This window comes from Triticum aestivum, chromosome 5A, assembly GCF_018294505.1.
Source record: "Triticum aestivum cultivar Chinese Spring chromosome 5A, IWGSC CS RefSeq v2.1, whole genome shotgun sequence".
Classification (NCBI taxonomy): Eukaryota; Viridiplantae; Streptophyta; class Magnoliopsida; order Poales; family Poaceae; genus Triticum; species Triticum aestivum.
In genome coordinates this window covers 530,476,346-530,488,921 of record NC_057806.1, presented here as the reverse complement: position 1 = coordinate 530,488,921, position 12,576 = coordinate 530,476,346, and positions in this window count along the sequence as shown.

The following is a 12,576-nucleotide window of genomic DNA, read 5'->3' as shown; positions in this document are numbered from 1 at the left end:
TACCTACCCCCCACTCTACTGTCAGGCTTAGAACCACGACAGTTGGCGCCCACCTTGGGGCAGGTGTTTTAGCGATTTTGTGGAGAAGTTGCGATTCTTCCGAGTACTTTCATCATGGTGTCTGCTGGAGTTTTGGTCGGGGGTCAAGAGTTCCGTCTCGGCACCCTCACCTTCATCGCCGACGACTCCGTGTGGCTCCAGGAGGCTCCACTCGACGTAGATGCGCTCCCCGTCCGCGGTGCGACGCATTTTCGCGCATGTGTCCGCGGCGTTCTGCTGCGGCAACCGTCGACCCAGTATCGGTCGGCTCCTCCATCGTCCACCTTCCCGGTCTCCCGCCAGCGCAAGCGCTCAGGCCGGTCGAGGCTTCAGCGGTGGGTGAGGCACGCGGTGGCTCGCCAATCGGCCACCGCCCAAGTTGCGGCAATCGAGCCCGACGAATCTCTCTACGGCTTGTTCGATCTGTCGACTGGCTCCGTAGAGACTGCATCCGAGTGCGGTAGCAGTGATCCAGCGGCGGAGATCTTGATGGTCGACGGGCCCCACAGTCCCCCCGGCTTCGCCCGTGATGGTGGAGCAGGTGACGGAGACGACCCCGCACGAGGCTACGAAGAGTACCAGCCCGAGCCACTCGACTCTCTGCAAAGAGAGGAACTTCGCCGCAGGAACGTGGATGCCCTGCGTATTCCCATCGCAGGAGAGACCCCCGAGGCTCGTGCCTTGGAGGAGGCACGTCTGGTCAATTTGGCCGAGCGCACTCGACTAGAGAACCTTCAGCGAGCACTCGACGAGCGCGCGCGGCAACGAGTTCCCGACACCAGTCGACGTCAACTCTTCCCGCCAACTCAGGTATATCGAACCCCAATTCAGAATTTAGCAGCTGCGACCCGTATAGCAGAGTCCATCCAGCCTTCGCAGTCGGAAGCTGGCAGAGGTTTGCTGCAGATCAGGGATCTGCTCCGGGCAGCAGGAGATTAGAATTCAGCCGTGTCTCAGTCGCGCAACAGAATTCACAGTCGATCCGTCACTGTGAATACGGTTCAGTCGGCTCACAGCCCCAGATCGCCTCCGCGGCGTGAAGGGCGCGAGAATCGGCGAGATCAATATGGCGATAGACTCGACCGAGATGATAGGCGTCGAGTGCCCAATTCCCCTCCGAGGGGTGGGTCTTACGCTCCTCGGCAGCCAGATGATAGGCGTCAGTACAGTATAGGGCGTAGGGTTCCAGTCGACCCCAGAGAACCAGGCTTCGACGCGCGATCCATTATCGTGCAAGGGTTGGTCGACCGGAACAGAGCCCATCGAGGTGGACTCGACAGAGATGTACCCACAAGCAGTCGAGTGCATGTTTCTGGTCCTGAATGTTTCAGCAGAGCTATCAGAGCCGCAGTTATCCCTCCCAATTTCAGGTTGGCAACAGGAGTCAGCAAGTTCACTGGTGAGTCTAAGCCTGAAACTTGGCTTGAAGACTACCGAGTGGCAGTTCAGATTGGTGGTGGGAACGACGAGGTGGCCATGAAGCACTTGCCCCTCATGCTGGAAGGCTCTGCCAGGGCATGGTTTACTCAATTGCCTCCTAGCAGCATTTACACTTGGGAAGATCTGTCCCGAGTGTTCATCAGAACGTTTGAAGGAACTTGCAAGCGACCAGCTGGATTGACAGAGTTGCAAGTCTGCGTGCAGAAGGCTAATGAGACTCTCAGAGAGTATATTCAGAGGTGGATCACTTTGCACCACACTGTGGAGAATGTGTCTGATCATCAGGCAGTCTGCACCTTCAAAGATGGCGTCAAGAACAGAGAACTGAGTTTGAAGTTTGGTCGAACCGGTGACATGACCTTGAGTCGGATGATGGAGATTGCTACCAAGTACGCCAACGGCGAAGAAGAAGACCGACTCCGAAGCGGCAAGCACAAGCCGAGTCAGTCGGAAAAAGGAAACACCAGTCGGAAACAGAAGTGGAAGGCGGAACCGGCAGCTCCTGGAGAGGCTCTGGCCGTGACTCAGGGAAAGTTTAAGGGGAAACCAAAAGGATCCTGGAACCCCAAGAAGGTAAAGGATAAAGAAGGGAACGACGTAATGGATATGCCATGTCACATCCACACGAAGAAAGACGAAGAGGGGAATATCATCTACCCAAAGCACACCACTCGCCAATGTCGACTCCTGATCCAGCAGTTTCAGGGAAAACAGTCTAAGGACAAGGAGAAGGAGTCGGACAAGGCCGAAGACAAGGAGGACAGTGAGGAAGGATATCCGCATATCAACTCCACTCTGATGATCTTTGCAGATGTGGAAAGCAGGAGTCGATTGAAAGTCATTAACCGAGAGGTGAACATGGTTGCCCCAGCAAAAGTAAATTATCTGAAATGGTCTCAAACACCCATCACATTCGACCAATCTGATCACCCGACTCATATTGCCACCCCTGGGAGGCAAGCTTTGGTGGTCGATCCAGTTGTCGAAGGCACTCGACTGACAAAGGTGCTGATGGATGGTGGAAGCGGACTGAATTTGTTGTATGCAGACACACTGAAAGGAATGGGCATTCCGATGTCCCGACTGAGCACTAGTAACATGAGCTTTCATGGAGTTATACCAGGGAAGAAGGCCGAGTCACTCGGCCAAATAGCTTTGGACGTGGTGTTTGGCGATTCGAAGCATTTTCGCAAAGAAAAGCTGACGTTTGAGGTCGTGGATTTTCAGAGTGCATATCATGCCATTTTGGGGAGACCAGCTTACGCACGGTTCATGGCTCGACCATGCTACGTGTACCTCAAATTGAAGATGCCCGGCCCCAAAGGAGTGATCACTGTCACCGGTGATCGGAAAAAGGCAGAAGAGTGCTTTCAGAAGGGCTCCAAGATTGCCGATTCTCAGGTGACAGCGGTCGAGTTCGAAGAATACAAGCAAAACGCAGATCCGAGTGACTTGCTGCGATCAAAGAAACCCGCCACAGAGTCTGCATTCCAGTCGTCCGGTGAGACGAAGCCTGTTCACATTCACCCGACCGACCCCGATGCAGCTCCGACCCGCATCTCCACAACACTCGACCCAAAATAGGAAGAAGCACTCATCCAGTTCCTCCGTGAGAACTGGGACATTTTTGCATGGAAGCCCGCTGACATGCCAGGTGTTCCCAGGGGACTGGCTGAGCATCGCCTAAGAGTGGACTCATCTGCAAAACCAGTCAAAGAGCATCTTCGGCGGTCCGCCGTCCAGAAGAGAAAAGCCATTGGTGAAGAAGTGGCTCGACTGTTGGCGGCCGGATTTATCCGAGAGATATACCACTCCGAGTGGCTCGCTAATGTCGTCATGGTTCCCAAGAAGGACAAGTTGCCCCGAATGTGCATTGATTTCAAGCACATCAACCGGGCTTGCCCGAAAGATCATTTTCCTCTCCCTCGCATAGATCAAATTGTTGACTCGACCGCGGGATGCGAGAGGCTATCTTTTTTAGATGCCTACTCCGGGTACCACCAGATCCGTCTGTACGGACCCGACGAGGTAAAAACAGCTTTCATCACTCCATTCGGGTGCTTCTGCTATATCACCATGCCATTCGGCCTCAAGAATGCCGGAGCCACATTTATGCGAATGATTCAGAAGTGTCTACTCACTCAAATCAGTCGGAATGTGGAAGCATATATGGATGATATTGTTGTCAAATCACGAAAAGGTTCCGACCTGCTCGCTGATCTCGCCGAAACATTTGCCAACCTCAGAAGATATGATATCAAGCTCAATCCATCAAAGTGCACATTTGGAGTTCCTGGTGGCAAGTTACTCGGTTTTCTCGTTTCCGAAAGGGGAATCGACGCTAACCCAGAAAAGATTGGCACTATTCTCCGAATGAAACGCCCTGTGCGAGTGCACGATGTCCAGAAGCTTACTGGATGCTTGGCCGCATTAAGTCGATTCATCTCACGACTCGGTGAAAAGGCATTGCCTCTTTACCGACTGATGAAGAAGGCAGACAAGTTCGAGTGGACTCCAGAAGCTGATGCAGCGTTTGCAGAGCTAAAAGCTCTGCTCTCCACCCAGCCGGTGCTTGCTGCTCCAATCAGCAAAGAGCCTCTGTTGCTCTATATCGCAGCCACAGGACAAGTCGTCAGTACTGTGCTTACGGTTGAGCGGGAAGAAGAAGGAAAAGCTCTCAAAGTTCAGCGCCCAGTGTATTATTTGTCTGAAGTCTTGACTCCATCCAAGCAAAGATATCCTCATTATCAGAAGCTTGTGTATGGAATATACATGACCACAAAGAAGGTTGCTCATTATTTCTCTGATCATTCCATCACAGTCGTCAGCGACGCTCCACTATCAGAGATTTTGCACAACAGGGATGCAACTGGTCGAGTGGCCAAATGGGCGATTGAACTTCTTCCCCTTGATATCAAGTTTGAAGCAAAGAAAGCCATTAAGTCCCAGGCAATAGCAGATTTCCTCGCCGAGTGGATTGAACAACAGCAGCCGACTGAAGTTCACTAGGAGCATTGGACCATGTTCTTTGATGGCTCTAAGATGTTGAATGGTTCCGGTGCTGGGGTTGTCCTGGTTTCCCCCAGAGGAGATAAGCTCAGATATGTGCTCCAGATTCACTTTGATTCCTCCAACAATGAGGCAGAATATGAGGCCCTCTTATATGGGTTGCGCATGGCCATTTCACTCGGCGTCCGTCGCCTGATGGTCTATGGCGACTCGGATTTAGTGGTCAACCAGGTGATGAAAGAGTGGGACGTGAGAAGCCCAGCCATGACTGGATACTGCAGTGCAGTGAGGAAGCTGGAAAAGAAGTTCGAGGGGTTGGAGCTCCATCATATACCCCGACTGAAAAATCAAGCAGCTGATGATCTAGCAAAGATAGGTTCCAAGAGAGAAGCCATTCCGAGTGGTGTGTTCTTGGAGCATATACACACTCCGTCAGTCAAAGAAGATCCTTTCACCGAAGAAACTCCACAACCCAAGAGTGCCACAGATCCGACTGAAGTTGAAGTCCCAGCGGTGGTCGACTTGATCATGGAGGTTTTGGTGGTCATTCCCGACTGGACAGTTCCGTATGTCGCATATATCCTGAGAAAAGAGCTTCCGGAGGATGAGGAAGAGGCTCGACAGATCGTCCGTCGATCTAAGGCCTTTACCGTAATCAAAGGACAATTATACAGAGAAAGCGCGACTGGAGTTGGTCAGAAGTGCATAACACCAGAAGAAGGTCGACTCATCCTCAATGATATTCACTCGGGGACCTGTGGTCATCATGCGTCCTCTCGGACCATCGTGGCCAAAGCATACCGAGCCGGATTTTACTGGCCAAAGGCGAATGAGATGGCAAAAGAGATAGTGGATAAGTGCGAGGGATGTCAGTTCTACTCGAATATGTCGCACAAGCCTGCGTCAGCTCTGAAGACCATCCCACTCGTCTGGCCTTTCGTAGTATGGGGATTGGACATGGTCGGTCCTTTGAGAACAGGACGAAGTGGCTTCACGCATGTACTGGTGGCAGTCGACAAGTTCACCAAGTGGATCGAGGCTAAACCAATCAAGAACCTCGACACCGGTACTGCTGTTAGCTTCATCAGGGAACTAATATTCAGATATGGAGTCCCGCACAGCATCATTACGGATAATGGGTCGAACTTTGACTCGGAGGAATTCAGAGATTTCTGCAACTCCCAAGGCACACGGGTCGACTACGCTTCAGTCGCCCATCCGCAGTCGAATGGACAAGCAGAGCGAGCTAATGGACTGATTCTTAAGGGATTGAAGCCTCGACTGATGCGTGATCTCAAACACGCAGCTGGAGCTTGGGTCGACGAACTTCCCTCAGTACTTTGGGGACTGCGGACCACACCTAATCGGTCGACCGGAAGAACTCCATTCTTCTTGGTCTACGGAGCTGAAGCAGTCTTGCCGAGTGATCTTCTCCACAATGCTCCTCGAGTTGAAATCTACAACGAAGCAGAGGCTGAACAAGCGCGGCAGGACGCAGTCGACCTTTTAGAGGAAGAAAGGGAGATGGCTCTGATCCGGTCGACCATCTACCAACAAGATTTGCGTCGTTTCCACGCCAGAAATGTGAGAGGTCGAGCCTTCCAGGAAGGGGATTTAGTTCTCCGAGTGGATCAGCACAAACCACACAAGCTCGCTCCTTTTTGGGAAGGCCCCTTCATCGTCACCAAGGTTCTCCACAACGGGGCGTACCGTCTTTACAACGTCGAGCATAATATCGACGAGCCCCGAGCTTGGAACGCGGAGCTACTCCGCCCATTTTACACTTAAGTTTTATCACTCGGATGAGTTGCAATAAAATACTTCTGTAGTTCATGGACCTCAAAATAATAGTGTCACAGTTCCTCCATAATTTCTGTCACTTTTTATTTTTGTCTAAATAAAATTCCCCCTCAGTGGGTGACTTAGCCGCGAATCCGTTTCGCCTAAGTTTGTAAAAATCCTACCGAGTGGTGAGCCAGACTCTCACTCGGAGGCTTAGCTGCAAATCCGTTTCGCCTAAGTTATCAAAATCCTACCGAGTGAAGAGCAAGCCTCTCACTCGGAGGCTTAGCTGCAGCCCTGTGCTCGCCTAAGTTTGTAAAAATCCTACCGAGTGGTAAGCCAGACTTTCACTCGGAGGCTTAGCTGCAGCCCTGTGCTCGCCTAAGTTTGTAAAAATCCTACCGAGTGGTAAGCCAGACTTTCACTCGGAGGCTTAGCTGCAGCCCTGTGCTCGCCTAAGTTTGTAAAAATCCTACCGAGTGGTAAGCCAGACTTCCACTCGGAGGCTTAGCTGCAGCCCTGTGCTCGCCTAAGTTTGTAAAAATCCTACCGAGTGGTAAGCCAGACTTCCACTCGGAGGCTTAGCTGCAGTCCAAGCACTCGCCTAAGTTATAAAAATCCTACCGAGTGAAGAGCAAACCTCTCACTCGGGGGCTTAGCTGCAGTCCAAGCACTCGCCTAAGTTTGTAAAAACCCTACCGAGTGGTAAGCCAGACTTCCACTCGGGGGCTTAGCTGCAGTCCAAGCACTCGCCTAAGTTATAAAAATCCTACCGAGTGAAGAGCAAACCTCTCACTCGGGGGCTTAGCTGCGGCCCTGTGCTCGCCTAAGTTATAAAAATCCTACCGAGTGAAGAGCAAACCTCTCACTCGGGGGCTTAGCTGCAGTCCAAGCACTCGTCTAAGTTTGTAAAAACCCTACCGAGTGGTAAGCCAGACTTCCACTCGGGGGCTTAGCTGCAGTCCAAGCACTCGCCTAAGTTATAAAAATCCTACCGAGTGAAGAGCAAACCTCTCACTCGGGGGCTTAGTTGCAGCCCTGTGCTCGCCTAAGTTATAAAAATCCTACCGAGTGAAGAGCAAACCTCTCACTCGGGGGCTTAGCTGCAGTCCAAGCACTCGACTAAGTTATAAAAATCCTACCGAGTGAAGAGCAACCCTCTCACTCGGAGGCTTAGCTGCAGTCCAAGCACTCGCCTAAGTTATCAAAATCCTACCGAGTGAAGAATAAACCTTTCACTCGGGGGCTTAGCTGCAGCCCAGCGCTCGCCTAAGTTATAGAAATCTTACCGAGTGGTAAGCCGGGCTTCCACTCGGAGGCTTAGCCGCAGTCCAGTACTCGCCTAAGTGGACTAAAGAATAAGTCGATTGCAGTAAGGGCGCCTTGCTTTGAACCTGCAAAAGACATTTTGAGCCAAAGGCAATCGTATTCAAGCACCAAAGTCAAGTTTGAATCGATATCTAAAGTAACCGAAAGTGCTCAGGCGTTAAGCCTGTTAAGGTTTATCGGTTACAATTCCACTCGGCATACCAAGGCAAATTTAAAGCGTCGAGCCAGAAGAAGTTTTTTACCCCTCCTGTGGAGGGCTGGAAGGTGCGACGAATTCATCAAGGTCAATTCCGTCGGCGATCCGAGTGGCAGCTGCAAGGAAAGTTTCCATAAAGGACCTGAAGTCGTGTTTCTTGGTGTTGGCCACCCGAAGAGCCGCCAGCTTCTCTTCTCGCGCATCTTTACAGTGGACTCGGGCCAGACACAGAGCGACATCTGCACCACACCGAGCCGAGGACTTCTTCCATTCCTGCACTCGACCAGGGATCGTGTTCAAGCGAGCCATCAGCGACTCAAGGTCATTCTGAAGTGTCTCCTCAGGCCAGAGCGTCGAGTCGATGCGAGATGTGGCGGCCTTCAGCCTTCCGAGATAGTCCACGACAGCTGCAACACGAGACTCCAGTCGGAAAACATCCATGGCAACTTCGTAGTTCACCGGAGAATTGACGGGGTCGAGGTTTGGCTCCAATCGGCTAGTTTCTTCTTCAAAGTTTTGACAAAATTCTGCAAGGATGATCACTAAGTCAAAGGGATGGTCGAATGGAAAAACCACAATTGGAAATGTTTGCCAAGCATAGAGGTTTACCTTCAAGCATAAGAAACAGCTTCTTGGCAAGACCACTCAGGAAGGCCTCCAGATCAGTTTTCTTCCCAGTCAATTTGCTGACTTGGTCGGTCAGAGCAGCTTTATCAGTTTTCAGTCGACTGACCTCCTTGTTGGCGATCCCAAGAGCAGCTTTCAGATTGGTATTGTCTTGTTCAAGCTTGGTGACTGAAGCTAACTTCTTGTCAGCAAGCTTGATCTTCTCAGCTAGTTCAAGGTCTTTCTTCTGTTGGGCCTCCCTTACCTTACCTGCAAGTTACAGCAAGATCAGATTTTGAAACAAGCGAGGGGAAAAGCAGTCGTCAGGGTCTCACCAAACATACCTTCGGTCTCCTCCTTTGCCTTTGTCAGCTTCTCCTGAACCAGCTTCAGGCTCAGCTCGAGTTGAGTATGCTTGTTTTCCAGCTCAGAGTAGCGAGCCACAAGATCACAAGAGTTCTGCGAAGAACCAATCGACTAAATGTCAAATATAATTCACTTCCGAGTGAAAAAGGAAAAAACACACATTTCTAAGACTACAGCCGAATACAAGCATTCGACCGTACTCTCGGGGACTACACCCAGTGGGTGCACTCAGCGTGCCCCCACTAATCCTGTTGAAGACAAAGTCGACCAGTCGACCTCAAAAAAAAAGAGCGAGATGCATTCTCTAAGACTGTGATCAACTGCAAGCAGTCGACCACGGTCTCGGGGACTACACCCAGTGGGTGCACTCAGCGTGCCCCCACCGGTTTGTGAAATCCAGTCGACATAGTCGACTGGCAGAAAAATTGACATCATAAAGCCTAAGGCCGACTGCCAGCAGTCGACCTTAGCCTTGGGGACTACACCCAGCGGGTGCACTCAGCGTGCCCCCGCTCACACGGAGTTTACTCGACACACCCACTGGGTGACTACTATAAATTCCGGAAAGGAAAAGTTTCTGGTAGCATATCCAACAAAACAAACGGTGGTCGACTGACCTGAACATTGCTTTGGAGGGCAGAACTGGCGTCATAAGCTGCCTGGCTCGCATCCCGGATGGTCTTCAACTGCTCCATCATAATACCCGCCTGGCGTATCGCTTCCTTCGCCGCGCCAGCTTGGTCCTCCGGGACGTGGTGCGTTGTGAAGAGGGAGGGCTGCTGAGCACTCGTCAATGGATCTGCGAAGGACACCGTGTGTCGAGTGGTGTTCTCTTCCTCCGCAATCAGAATCTCAGGCGCCGTCACATCCTGGGGCACCTTACTGGCGGACGCTTTCCTACTCCTCCTGCGCTTCAGTGGTTCTTCATCCTCATCATCATCAGGGAGATTGATAACAGTATTGGGTGGAGCTACGGAGAAGAATCAGGATCAGAGATCGCGAATCAATCGACTAAGAACGGCGTTAAGAATACAGTACCTGGGTTCGAAGTTGCTGCGTCCTCCATCTCGTGGTCATCAGCCCGGGCTGAGGTTTCAGAAGTAGCAGCACTGCAACTCCAAAGGATCAGTCGACTAACTTCAGCGTCGACCAGAGACAAAGTTCACACAAAATAAGAAGATTCAAGCAGCACGATTACCCTGATATGGTGGGGATGGACACCTTCATCTTCGGTAGGAGCTTAATTTTCTTCGACGGGGCCGCCCTGGGCTGCTTCGGCGCCTTTTCAGTCGGCACCGGAGAGGTGGTCCGAGGGCGCTTGGTCGACTGAACAGCGGTCGCAACCCCCTTGCCACGTTCAGTCGAAGGGTCGTGGACAAGCTTCGACCGCCTTTCTGAGCGCGGCGGTACGACCTCCTCCTCCTTTTCTTCCTCGTCCTCGACGTCATCTTCATCACCGCCATCATCGTCATCATCATCATCATCCTCTGCAACGTCCGAGTCCCATTCCGCCTCGTCCTGGCTCTCGCCCCCACTCGCCTCACCCTCCTCAGTCGGAGCTTGTGCCCCATTAGGCATCGAGTACAGCTCAGTGAGGGCCTAGCAGATATCAAGACAAGGATCAGTCGACCAGTCGGCAGAGTAAACAGAAATGAATGCGACAAGAACGCAGTGGAGAGCAGAGCAAGTGTACCTTGTTTGAATCGCTGTTGTGGTCGAGTGGAGGAATCCTTCTGGCTCCGCGTGGGTTGTCCTTGTTTCCGGTAACGGCTACCATCCATCTTTCCAGAGTGACATCGTCGACTGCTTCTGGATGGACTCGAGTCTCGTCTTCAGTCCCACAGTACAACCACATGCAGTGGCTCCGGAACTGAAGGGGCTGGATGCGACGCCTGAGGAAGACCTCCAGGAGGTCCATGCCCGTCACTCCCTCCCGAACCAACTGCACCACGCGCTCCATCAACATCTTCACGTCGGCTTTCTCCTCCGGAATCAACTTCAGAGAGGAAGGCTTGTTCACTCGGTCCATGGTAAACTGTGGGAGTCCACTCGACTGTCCCGGCGTCGACTGGTCCTGGCAGTAGAACCAGGTCGACTGCCAGCCTCTGACTGACTCGGGAAAGGTCATGGGCGGGAAGGTACTCTTATTCCTCACCTGGATCCCCAGACCCCCACACATTTGGACGACTCGGGTTCTCTCATCACCTGGGCTCGCCTTCTTCACGGTCTGAGAGCGACACGTGAATATATGTTTGAACAAACCCCAGTGCGGTCGACAACCCAAGAAACCCTCACACATGGACACAAATGCGGCAAGATAGGCGATAGAGTTTGGGGTAAAGTGGTGGAGCTGCGCTCCAAAGAAATTCAAGAAGCCACGGAAGAAAACACTCGGCAGCAAGGAAAATCCGCGATCAACATGGGTGGCCAAGAGCACACACTCACCCTCTTCTGGCTGGGGCTGCCACTCCTTCCCCGGAAGCCTCGCAGCTCCATGAGGGATCAAGCCCTCGTTGGCCATGTCGAGGAGGTCATTCTCTGTGATGGTCGACTGGATCCAGTCTCCTTGGACCCAGCCCTTCGGCAGGCGGGATCTGGACGAGGACCCGTCGCGGCTGGTGGATCTCCCCTTTGCCTTCTCCGACGCCGACGCCTTCTTCGCACGTTCCAGCGCCGCCGTCTTCTCCTTGGCCATGGTTGCCGGCGAGATGCGCGAAGGGAAGTGGTGCGGGGGCGAGAGCGAGCGCGCTGGGCGGGGAAGAAGGAAGCAGAGAGAGAGAGAGAATGCTGAGGCACAGTACAGAAATCCTCGCCGGGCGCATTTATAAGGTCCCTTCCGAGTGGATGACAGGTGGGCCCGGTCGATCTAATCATATCCAGAAACAGTTATGCAGACGGGATACGTGGCGAAAAAAGCAGCGCGGAGATCGAGGCGTCTATGTCCCGTCCCATCCGAACGCCGCGGTCCGCCCCGCTTCGCGCGCGTCCCCAAATTTCGCATCCCGCGGAATCCGCGAACAGCAGATCAGTCCGTCAGACACGGGGTTTCCGGCGATCCGTCGCTCGGAGATCGTCGAAGCCCGAAAGATCACTCGACGCAAGAATAGAATGGATCGAGTCGACTGAAGACAAGTTGCTCACTGTCGACGAAGAGATTCTTTGGTCCAGAACAACGCACGACCAGAGCGCAAAGGTTAATCGGAAACGACATCAACTCCTTCCTCACTCGAAGCCTCAATCCATTCGGGGGCTAATGATGGGGTTATGTACCCAGGGTAGGGTCATAGACCTGATCTAAGTACCTTAACCAAGGACACCCTTAGAAGAAGTCGCCTTCCAGTCGACCAACGAGGGACACACTCGACTGACTTGAAGGACTCGACCATGAAGACTCACTCGACCACTAGAAGGTCAAGAGGCACTCTGCACTGCAACGGCCTGTAATCAAGTAGACTTTATGATAGTAAAGGCACTTTATGTGGGGCGTTACCAGTAACGCCCCAGACTTAACTCACCTTAAACCCTCTCCTACGTGGGCTGGCTGGGGTCCTGGCGCACTCTATATAAGCCACCCCCCTCCACAGGTAGAGGGGTTCGGCACCTTGTAACTCATATACTCATAATCCACTCGACCGCCTCCGGGCTCCGAGACGTAGGGCTGTTACTTCTTCCGAGAAGGGCCTGAACTCGTACATCCCTTGTGTTTACAACCTCTCCATAGCTAGGACCTTGCCTCTCCATACCTACCCCCCACTCTACTGTCAGGCTTAGAACCACGACATTTAGTGTAGCATGATCCTCGGGGTGTT